The 12,189-nt window shown below is 32.4% G+C and overlaps 1 long non-coding RNA gene across 1 annotated transcript; it reads right to left on the minus strand.

Moving 5' to 3' along the window:
- Positions 1-1,010: 1,010 nt before the first annotated feature.
- On the minus strand, positions 1,011-11,894 carry LOC118763937. Its single transcript, XR_004999709.1, has 3 exons — positions 11,808-11,894; positions 10,836-10,840; positions 1,011-1,023 (listed from the first exon to the last, which is right to left on the minus strand). It is a non-coding gene; the product is annotated as an uncharacterized LOC118763937 (long non-coding RNA).
- Positions 11,895-12,189: the final 295 nt, after the last annotated feature.

Here is a 12,189-nt window from a genome sequence, read left to right on the forward strand (position 1 = left end):
TTCTTCTTCTTCTTCTTCTTCTTCTTCTTCTTCATCTTCTTCTTCTTCTTCATCTTCTTCTTCTTCTTCTTCTTCTTCTTCTTCTTTCTTCTTCTTCTTCTTCATCTCTTCTTCTTCTTCATCTTATTCTTCTTCTCTTCTTCTTCTTCTTATTCTTCTTCTTCTTCTTCTTCTTCTCCTTCTTCTTTTTCTTCTTCTTCTTTCTTCTTCTTCATCTTCTTCTTCTTCTTCTTCTTCTTCTTCTTCTTCTTCTTGTCGTCTTCTTCTTTGTGTTCTTCTCCTTCTTCTTTTTCTTCTTCTTCTTCTTCTTCTTCTTCTTTTTCTTCTTCTTCTTCTTCTCCTTCTTTTTTCTTCTTCTCCTTCTCCTTCTTTTTCTTCTTCTTTTTTTTTCTTCTTCTTCTTCTTCTTCTTCTTCTTCTTCTTCTTTTTCTTCTTCTTCTTCTTCTTCTTCTTCTTCTTCCCTGGGTCGATTTGCTCAAAGGCGGTGCTCCAGCATGACCACAGTTAAATAACTGAAACAAGTAAAAGAATAAAATAGTAAATATATGAAAATTAATTAAATATTCTGACGGTCAGATTTTCACAATACATTTCTCTCTCTCCCCCCTCTCCCCCTCTCCCCCCTCTTCCCCCCTCTCTCTCTGTCTTTGTATTTACACTTGAGCTTTCATGTTATTTTGTATCAAAACTCACTGACATGACTGATTCTCCATACAACTGAAAAATACAGAATTATAAAAAATACATAATTTTTTGTGATAGTTAGTTTGGAATGCATCAACTGATATATATATGCTTCATCTGCGCGCGCACACACGAGCCCGCGTACACATACATATTAACATATAATCACCAGAAGAGAAACGGGAAAAGGTGTGTAGCGATTACTACAACCTGATTAAACTTATGTAATTTCCACTGTACTTAAGAACATTATCCAGTCTAGTTCTATATTCTAGCCTTGTGATTGGATTTGATAGACGGAAACTGAAAGAAGCCCGTCGTATGTATGTATATATATGTCTGTGTGTGTGTGTGTGTGTGTGTGTGTGTTTATGTGTCCGTGTTTGTCCCGCCAACATCGCTTGACAACCGCTGCTGATGTGTTTACGTCCCGGTAACTTAGCAGTTCGGCATATGAGACCGATAGAATAAGTCTTGCGGTCGATTTGGTCGACTAAAAGTTGGAGCTCCAGCATGGCCACAGTCAAATGGCCGAAACGAGTAAAAGAGTAAATTATCCAGTATCTATCATTTCGTTGCAACTTACGGCAATGTGAACACAAAATAACAGATACCTACACATACACACACGCACTGAATGTACTGGAAAAAATACAACATAGCGTTTCGTTGTGCAATCTGCATGCACACACTGTAACAACTTTCAAATATAATTTAAAAACTTGCACATTTTATATTAACTGCTTTTATTGTTGCAACCAGAAGACAAATCCTCCCTCTGAACAATTTTAAAGTCTAAAGACGAGCATGTTTTAGATACAAATCCCACCTTTAATTTACATTGTATTTCATTTCTAAAATGGCTTTTGTTGATATTGTTATAGTTGACTCCATTTCTTTTTGATTTTAGCTTTAAAAAAATCCATTGAATGAGATATTTTTTCTCTTCTAGTTATATAACAGCATCATTTAATTTATGTGGGTTTTTTTGTTCTCTACTGGTTTTATTACATAGGCTAGTCTCCGCTGTATACACATCACATAGAAAAGCAAACAAAAAATACTTATGAATGTGTTACTCACATTTTAATATAGAACATCTAAGTTATTAGCTAAATCGTGACACGTTGCATGATTGTTTATATAAATATTAACTTATTTGATGTTCCGTATGAAGATGTTTATCTAATTTATGATTAACAGCAATGTAATCTTACATCAGTTAACCAGTAACTGATGCCAATAAGGTATGCATTAGTTGCTGCTGCTGTTTCCACGAAAAATATACGCTGACGCAAATATGTTTGTGGGGATATCACTGTTCACTGGTTTAGTTAGTTATTGAACAAATCTCCAATGTATTAATATTAGCATTTGCAATTTGTAAATATTTATGTGCGCGGAATGTTTGTGCTGTGAGATGGATCGATGTGTTTGATACAGAATGAATTCCGTAATGTCTGTGGAACCTTTCACCTTATTGAACTCTATGATCATAAACATGTTATTCTGACATTTTACAAGAACAGAAATCTTTGTGATCTTTAACTGTGCCGTTCAGTTAGTGATTTAATAGAATAATTGACTTTTACATATCTTATTTGTCTAGCGTATTACATATTTTATTTGAACGATAACTTGAATATAATTTAGTGTGTTATTTTTTCTTTTTATTTTCCCATGATAGAATCTAGATTCATCCAGGCAGACATTTGGTTTTAAATCTTATATGTTCCAAATACTCTCCAACAAGCTCTAGACTTGTTATTGTAAATTGTCCAATCAGAATTCAAAGAGCTTCAATATGAACGACAAAGCATATTTTCATATTTTGGGTTGAATTCAAAAGATATAACATGCATTTTCTTCGAGATTAACAGGTGGGAAATATAAAAAATTCTACTCGGATTACAATATAAATTGTGAGTGTGTATATATGTGCATGTGTGTGCGCTTGTGTATGTAGATGTATTCGTATAAATGTATGCATAGATTTATGCTCACAAACACACACAAAAAATACATATGGATATGTAATATCTGTATATACAGTCTGCGATGAATAAATTATTGTCTAAGTCAGTGCTTCTCAAACTGCCTGATGTGTCGTACCACCAGAATTTTGTTTCCAATGTGCCAAAAGAACCGGTAATAATTCTTAGTAATATTAATTCAATACCAGAAACAATAAGCAGTAATTTTATTCAATAAACTCGCCATTGGCTTCAATAACTTCGGAATCTCCTGCGACTTTTCTGGGTGGTCTTCTTGTTTAAGTTGGTGAATGCTGCCATAATCCTTGCCTTTAGTTAATCTTTGGTGTTACAAGCAGTTTTGTTGGTCTCTCAGCTGCACTCCCACAAAAGAATGGAGCGGGTTGCAATATGGGGAATTAGGTGACCAGATGTTAGGAGTGAAATGTTAGGCCACAGAAATTATCTGACAGCCATGACTGAGTTCTACTGGTTGTGTGGCATACTACAGAGTCCTATTGCTAGACATTCGTTCTTCCAGCAGCCATCCTCTTCGGCAATCTTTTTTTGAAAAAATCTTTGGTAATTTTCCCCAAAAATTTTCAGAAAATCTTACCTAAAAATTTTTGAAAAATTTTCTGAAAATTTTCCCCAAAATTTTTTGAAAATATTCCTCAAATTATTTTGAAAAATATTCTGAAAATTTTCCCCAAAAATTTTCAACAAATTTTCTGAAAATTTTCCCCAAAAATTTTGAAACATTTTCTGAAAATTTTCCCCCAAAATTTTTGAAAAATTTTCTGAAAATATTATTCAAAATTAAACTGAAAATTTCCCAAAAAAATTTTTGATAAATGTTTTGAAAATTTTCCCCAAAAATTTTGAAAAATTTTCTGAAAATTTTCCCCAAATTTTTTTTTTAATTTTCGTCAAAAACCTTTGAAAAATTTTTTTTTAATTTTCCCCAAAATTTTTGGAAAAATATATATAAACATGTGTGTGTGTTTGTGTTTATATATATATATGTATATATATATATACATGTGTATATATATATATATATATCTATATATATCTCTTATTATAAAAGGCAGATTTTATCTGCCTCCCTTTGGGAGTTATACAAATCTACAATATAGGATTTCTTCAATTACAATTTACCTAGCATTTTTAAGAGTACAATGCATCGCGTCATGCCAGGTCCAGTTTTTAAAATTTAAACTCCAATTAAGCAAAATTTACAGAAAACTCACATTCTGGTGTGTGTGTCAAATGTTTTTCTTAATGTGGTTTATACCACACGCAAACGCACACACACACAAAGGGAGCGAATTGTTTCACTGACGCTATCACCCTTCTCCTCCTTTGTCTTTGCAAGTTGGCAGCTATTAAAGTGAAAACAGTGAATCCGACAGCGATTAAGAACACGAATTAGCACCTGAATGGAGTGAGAATTTAAAAACTGTTTCTTTCGGTGATTTTTCTGAAGAAACTGCACCAAGCCACAGACTTTCCCAGAAGAGTAAAGCCTTACACTATTTCTATTTACTTTTTCGAATGAGCCCATTTAAAATCATTACGGCAGAAACGAAACGTTACGCTAAACGTAAACAAAACGAAAGAAACGATAGTTTGTTATTTCCCACAACCTTAAATGAAATTAAGGCCTATTTTGCCATAAATATTATTATGGGTATCAGAAAGTTACCCAGAATAAAAAATTCTATCGTAAAATTCTGTTGTATACCCAATTGAATATTAGCTAATAACCCATTTTCTCTAGCGATGTTTGAACAAAATTTTAATAATTTTACAGAAAGTTACCCAGAATAACAAATTCTATCGTAAAATTTTGTTGTATACCCAATTGAATATTAGCCAATAACCCATTTTCTCTAGCGATGTTTGAACAAAATTTTAATAATTTTACAGAAAGTTACCCAGAATAACAAATTCTATCGTAAAATTGTGTTGTATACCCAATTGAATATTAGCTAATAACCCATTTTCTCTGGCGATGTTTGAACAAAATTTTAATAATTTTACAGAAAGTTACCCAGAATAACAAATTCTATTGTAAAATTTTGTTGTATACCCAATTGAATATTAGCTAATAACCCATTTTCTATAGCGATGTTTGAACAAAATTTTAATAATTTTACAGAAAGTTACCCAGAATAACAAATTCTATCGTAAAATTTTGTTGTATACCCAATTGAATATTAGCTAATAACCCATTTTCTATAGCGATGTTTGAACAAAATTTTAATAATTTTACAGAAAGTTACCCAGAATAACAAATTCTATCGTAAAATTTTGTTGTATACCCAATTGAATATTAGCTAATAACCCATTATCTATAGCGATGTTTGAACAAAATTTTAATAATTTTATATATTGTTGAATTTACTTGTATCTACCTGCAATTAGAGTCACTTTGTGACAAAAATTATAGTATAGAATTGGTTGAGGACATTTCATTAAATTATCTTCCAAAAATCACATTATATATTGATAAATAAAAAGTTATAGTTGTTTAATGAAACCAGACTAAATTTATGATTACGTTAGAAATTAATTGAAACACATAAGGGGTGTATTTTGGTCAGAAATATAGTAACGAAAGGATTAAGAAAAACCCAAAAATATTTTATTCTTTATAAATGTTGTATTCAAAATAACATTTTCTTTTAAGAATGCGTATATAACAAAGTATGTGTATATAACTACGTGGCTTATATCTTTATATATAAGAGTGAAGTTGTGTGTCTGTCTCCTACGATTTAGATTCCTAACTACTCCCACATTTTGCGGTGCAGTGTAACCAAAACCGGGTATCTTATAGTCGTGATTCATATCGAGCCCTTCTGGGTATTAGCGCGCGTCTACGATGAGTCTACGATTTAAAAAAATTTACCATCATATTTTTCCATTTTAATGCATTTTTTTCGCTATTATATAAGGGAAGTAACTCTCTAAAAATATCTACGATGTGTCAACGATTTAAAAAGAAATTTACCTTAATTTTTTTTCCATTTTTTATGCATTTTTTCCTATTTTTTGGCTATAACTCTCTAAAAATGCTTATATAGTTATTTCCCTTACAAACCCGAGCAACGCCGGGCGATACTGCTAGTATATATATAATAAAAATAATATTAATTATATTAGGGTGTATATCCAAACTTACAGAGAACAAGTAGATTTAGGATTAAATCAAATTTTACAGTATAAATAAAAATTAAATTAGAGATAAAACCACTATGAGATAAATCAAACGGTGGAAGACATAAACCAAAACATAAAATTAATATAATTAATATAAAATACAAAATAAATAAAATATAATGTTTAAAATTTAAATTATTTAAATTTAAAATACCAAATTTTTATATTTTTCATTTATTTTTTTGTATTTTAAATTTATAAATTTTTAAACTTTCAATTTTTTAATTCTGTAATTGATTAATTTTTTTTTATACTATCAAAAATTATTAAAATGTTTTATATAATATAATAAGTAAATTATATACCGGAAACAAAATTCAGATGGTACGACACATCAGGTAGTTTGAGAAGCACTGACTTAGACAACAATTTATTCATCGCAGACTGTATATACAGATATTACATATCCATACGTATTTTTCTTTACGAATACATCGACATACACAATATTATATTGTATTAAACTTTTTAATACTTTTTGATAGCATAAAAAAAATTAATTAATTAAAATAAAAAAAGTTTAAAAATTAAAGAATATAAAAATTTATAAATATAAATTTTAGATTTATATTTAAATAATTTAAATTTTTTATTTTTATTTTATTTATTTTGTATATTATATTAATTATATTTATTTTTATGTTTTGGTTTATGTCTTTCACCGTTTGATTTACCTATTAGTGGTCTTATATCTAGATTGAATTTATAAATGTATATTATATATATATATATATATATATATATATATACATATATATATATATATGTACTAAAGCAAAGATTATTAAATAGTGCAATACGGTAGTATTGCTACCCAGTAAAACAAAGCACCATCAGGATAGAGTATACGATATTGGTACCACAATGCACCAATATTTATGGGAAATAGCAGTCGATAATATACGGCGCTATAGTAGAGCTTCACTGCATATATATATACTGGCAAAGATGTTTGCGGGCGGCGAACATAAAAAATTGCATATTACGTGTTGAACGAACATTAAATAAATGTGCAACCCAGTTTTGGATAATTACGTTTCTTAACGTAAATTTGATTAGTTCTCATCGGCTAGATTCGCCTAGACAAAATTTCAAATGTCGTTACACCAGTACCAGTATTTACTCGTCTGAATGCCTAGCCGTTAACAGACCGAGGACAGTGAAAATGTATATTATCGATTGCTATTCCCAGTACATATTGGTGCATCGTTGTATAACTATTCTATATATATATATATATATATATATATCACGTGATCAACCAGGCTATCAGATGTTGCTACACATCGCTGGTCACAATGCGCTTCGCATTGTTTTAGCCTTCAAATGACACCATCCCGCTGGTTAAGCGAGCAGGCCAACAGAAGAAAGAGTGGGAGAAAGTTGCGGCGAAAGAGTACAGCAGGGGTCGCCACCACCCCCTGCCGGACCCTCGTGGAGCTTTAGGTGTTTTCGCTCAATAAACACTCACAACGTCCGGTCTGGGATTCGAAACCGCGATCCTCCGACCGCGAGTCCGCTGCCCTAAACACTGGACCATTGTGCCTCCACACACATACACACACACACACACACACACACACACATATATATATATATATATATATATATATATATATATATTCGGGTGAGTGGAGAAAGTATCGGAAGAGGCACTGAACGAATTTAGTAACAATTATATGTTATTACTCACAACAGTTTGATTCGGCCTCATACAGCTCAAAGTTTCATAGACTTCAGAGAAAAAGTTAGTTTATCGGTCTAAGGTAGCCGATTCAGATAAGTGAGCCGAACGAGTTATGTTTCTTAAAGAAGCCAACGAATCTTGAAGTTACATAGACCCGAAATAAATTTGTTGTGTCTGATTTGGTCCCTGTAATTGCCTAAATAGATCATGGCAATCACTTACTTGCAATCTTGTCTTAATGTTGTATATAGTGGCACTAATCTGAACCTTATAGCTGGGATATATTTTCTTTATAAGATTGTAGATTAAGGAATATATGCCACTCAGGTCAATTCAGTTTAGTAACGAAGCAAATTGATATTTTGATAAACAAACAAGGTGGTGTGTTCGCTTTATTTTTTGTTTCAGCGTTATGTGGTGCTATTACTTAATTGTTATATTTTCCTGGAAGAGAAATTCTTCATCAGCATAGAAGCACGAAGCGCTAGGTCTCTTAGTATAGTAATTTGCTGTGTGTATTGTTGCGGTAAACAGAGCTACACTGCGTGGATATCACGCAACGTTTCAAGCCAACATAAAGGAAACTTCATATGGTATTTTATGTAATAATATGGTTCAGAAATCTCAGCAACTAAACGCTGTTACCATCACACAGAAACAACTGTTGTGATATATGATTAAATCCTGTTCGTTCCATTTTCTTATTTTATGTACTTTTATATAATTTCTGCGTACAATAATGGCGTTCAGTCATATAGCAGCAGTAACCCTGTTAAGTGATGGCATATATAGCAGCCTTTGAAATGTACGTTATCAGATTATTTCCAAGATGATAAAATATACTTATGTATACGTATGTGTATCTCTCCCTGTTTCTTTCTGTGTTCCTTTCTGTGGAAGAGCGTAGGCTCGAAACGTTAAAGGCTTCTCACTTCCCGGGGGTTAAACTAATACATCTGCTTGTTGTCTGCACCATCTGACTTCGTCTTTTGCTTTTTGGTGAATATATATATATATGTATATTATATATATATATGTATATATATATATATATATATATATATATATATATATATATATATATATATATATATATATATATATATATATATATATATATATATATATATATATATATATATATATATATATATATATATATATATATATATATATATATATAGCGAAATTATACCAAATTATGCCTCTCAAAGTTATTAGTAAAATCGCAGACAAAATTATAATTATATTTTATATAAACATAATTCAAGTTATTTTTTCTGTATACATTCTTACAATTATTTGTCTACATTAATCCTTCTTCTATATGTAACATTGTACACAGTCTGAAGTGTAGCTAAACAGAATAATTTTTACGATACTTATTTTCCATTAAAAATATTACGTATATCTCTTTATATGTTCACCTGTCTGTTTGTGTCTGTGTCTATGATTTACGAATTGCATTCGTATGAAACTCAGTTTGATTTTCAATTTTTATATATTTTCCAACAACATCTATTTCCCTGTTATCATGTTTATGCGTAGAAGAGTAAATGACGAGTCACAAATATATGTCCCTACACGTAATTGTCTACAATCATTTGCTTGTTTAAATCAAGGACTGTGGCACATGTAAGGTAGCGTATTGGCAAGTGTAATCGAACATAGTGCAAGCCTAGAGCTATTTCGTTTAAAGCCTGGTGATTATTCCGTCGATGACTGTCATTGAACCGCTATGTTACAGAGAAATAAGCAAACCAGGATAGTTTGTCAAGCATTGTGTCCAAAAACTCAAGTAAAAATACACACTTTTGCACGCACATACACACGCTCACACACACACAAGCACAGACACGCACACAAACACACACACACACACATAGCAAATGGGTGAATGACACGATGGTTAAATGTCAGTTCATTACAGCTCTTTATTACGCATTTTTAATAGATGAATAAGTATATTGCATTTTTTGCTATCACATGATACATATAATTTTATAATAGTAGAACATTCCATGAACGCAGAGAGAACGAGCCCATCATCCAGCCAAAACTGACCGTGAACGGGAGAAACAAATCAAAGGCAATAATTATACGTATCATCTGCTGAATACGGTTTTATTTGCAATTATGTCATGTATTCAGTCATCTATTAAAAATGCGTAAGAAACATCTGCAATGAACTGCCATTTATTCATCGGCGGTTATTTATTCATTTGCTTATAATACATCAAAAGGGAATCACTACCCTTCGGACATCCTAGAGTATAACAAACAGTATGTGATCAACACAAGGCTCGCTTTTGACCAGCCCCTAGGTGATAAATACACGTAGTGGTGGTTTTCTCTGTGTACGCAAACTGAATATTTTACTAGATGTGTACAGTATATTTATTTGTCTAAGGGTGGTGCTTACAGGTTTATTCAACCTACGGCATAACATTTAAGTAGCCGATTCTCTCCAGATTTCTTAATATTAAAAAAATATGATATCAAGTGGAAGATCCTAGAACTACCAGGCGACTATATTAATGGGAGCGGGCGCTGCCAGCTCTGCATCGCTGAGCAAGCCTAGATTCTTAAAAGCTATGCTAAGCCTGGCTCGCTGAATATTCATAAAGAATTATTCACACAGTGTATCCATTTCAAGCGCTACCTCCTGCAAAATTGGGATTCTCCGTTTGCTGGTTAGGCTCGTAGAGACCATACAAAATAGATCCCAACTTCAAACTAATCGCTGGTCCAGTGGAGACAATTCATCCTCACTAACGTTTTTGCTTTTGGTGGTCGTTTGACAATTTGACCGTAGCGTTTCTCCGCTTCTGCAAGATGAAGAGTTAAATTTGTCTTTGTATAAAATCTGATGACCCGTCCACAAGGCTGTAGCTTTTGTGGATGCGAAATAATCTGTCACTCTATGACGAGACTTTAGTGATTTAATATACAAATATATACATGCATGGCTGTGTAGAAAGGTGCTAGCTTCGCAACCGCATTGTTCCGGGTTCAGTTTCCCAGCAAACACAGACCTCGTGCCAAAATTTGCTATCAATATTCCGTCAAGTATTTACTAGAAAGTGACGATGAAACAATTGTATTGTTGAATCTATTTTCGCTTCTTCCTATTTTTGTGTATACTCTACGGGTATTCTACGAATACTCACGTGTTTCCCGATGCACATTCAAAGATATGATCAACCTCAATGAATAAAATCACTTTTTAGCTGATACCTGTAGACGAACATAATACAACGCACATACCCTAATTGAATTGACATAATATATATATAAATATATTGGATAATATACCTGAACTATATAGGAAGATATATCTCGCAGAACATAGAGAGTCGCAAAGAGTGTTTTGTGGTATTTATTCCGGAACCCTGCATTCTAATTTTAATCCCAAGCATTTCAGCTGGGCTTTGCATCATTTCCGGATCAATAAAAACAATGTGAATCCAGTTTTGTGGATTGCGGAAAATATTTGATTAGCGATAGCAAGTGATTGAATTTCTATGCAACGGACGATGTTACTTCGAGCCCATTAATGGATGAACTGATTTGTTACTGCCTACTGGAGACTTGTAATTTTTTTCTTTTGCTAATGTATACGCTTCCTTGCACTGACAATATTTTTATTTGTCTCGCTTGAACCACTGAGAACCTAGAAAATATAGATTGAAGAACCTACAATGTGAACTTAATGCATAAAAATGGCTTCCTTTCTAGCTTCTTCAGGGAACAGAGTCAGATTTATATATTGTGAGGATATCTTGAGATCACTTAAAGGTAATGGTTTATACGGTGATGCAATATAGGGGAACACAGTAGTTCAAATCCGGTATCAGTGTCTGTCCAGCCCCAATTTGTTTTGCTGTTGAGGAGTATCTTATAGAATACGACAAGAAAAATTACTTATAGCAGTTCAGGCTATATATATGCATAGAGACATACCTGCACACGCATACAGACATGTATGTATATAAATATATACCCATACAGACATATGTAAATATTTATATGTGTGTTTATGTATGCGTGTGTGTGTGTGTGTGTGTAAGCACACAAACGGCTATAGGTTGATAGTTGTATTTTACTGTCCTTGGTCAGAAGTGTGTGTCTTGTTTATCCCTTGTTCCTCGATGTCACACACACGTGCGCGCGCAAACACATAGACACAGCCCAAATTGCGAGGATAATCTGGTGCTTGACTGCGGAAAGAAAACTTCGAATGACCCGTCCTTGTTTTCTTTATATCGTCTACCTGGATGTTTTGTGGTCCCTTTTTTATATCACCTAGCTGTCCGGATGTTTTGCATTCTTGTCCCACTTTGTATTATATATATATATATATATATATATATATATATATATATATATATATATATATATATATATAGGGAGAGTTTACGAAAAAAACAGAAGACGAAGACAGGTGGTGTACAAAACAAACAGATGTATTGGTATAACGCTCAGAAATAGAAAGTCTTTTACGTTTAGAGCCTACGCTCTTCTACAGAAAGGGACACAGAAAAAAAACAAGGAGAGAATGAAATGTGTGTAGTGACTAATGATCTATCATGGCGACATACACACACAAACACATAC

This window comes from Octopus sinensis, linkage group LG6, assembly GCF_006345805.1.
Source record: "Octopus sinensis linkage group LG6, ASM634580v1, whole genome shotgun sequence".
In the NCBI taxonomy this organism is placed as follows: Eukaryota; Metazoa; Mollusca; class Cephalopoda; order Octopoda; family Octopodidae; genus Octopus; species Octopus sinensis.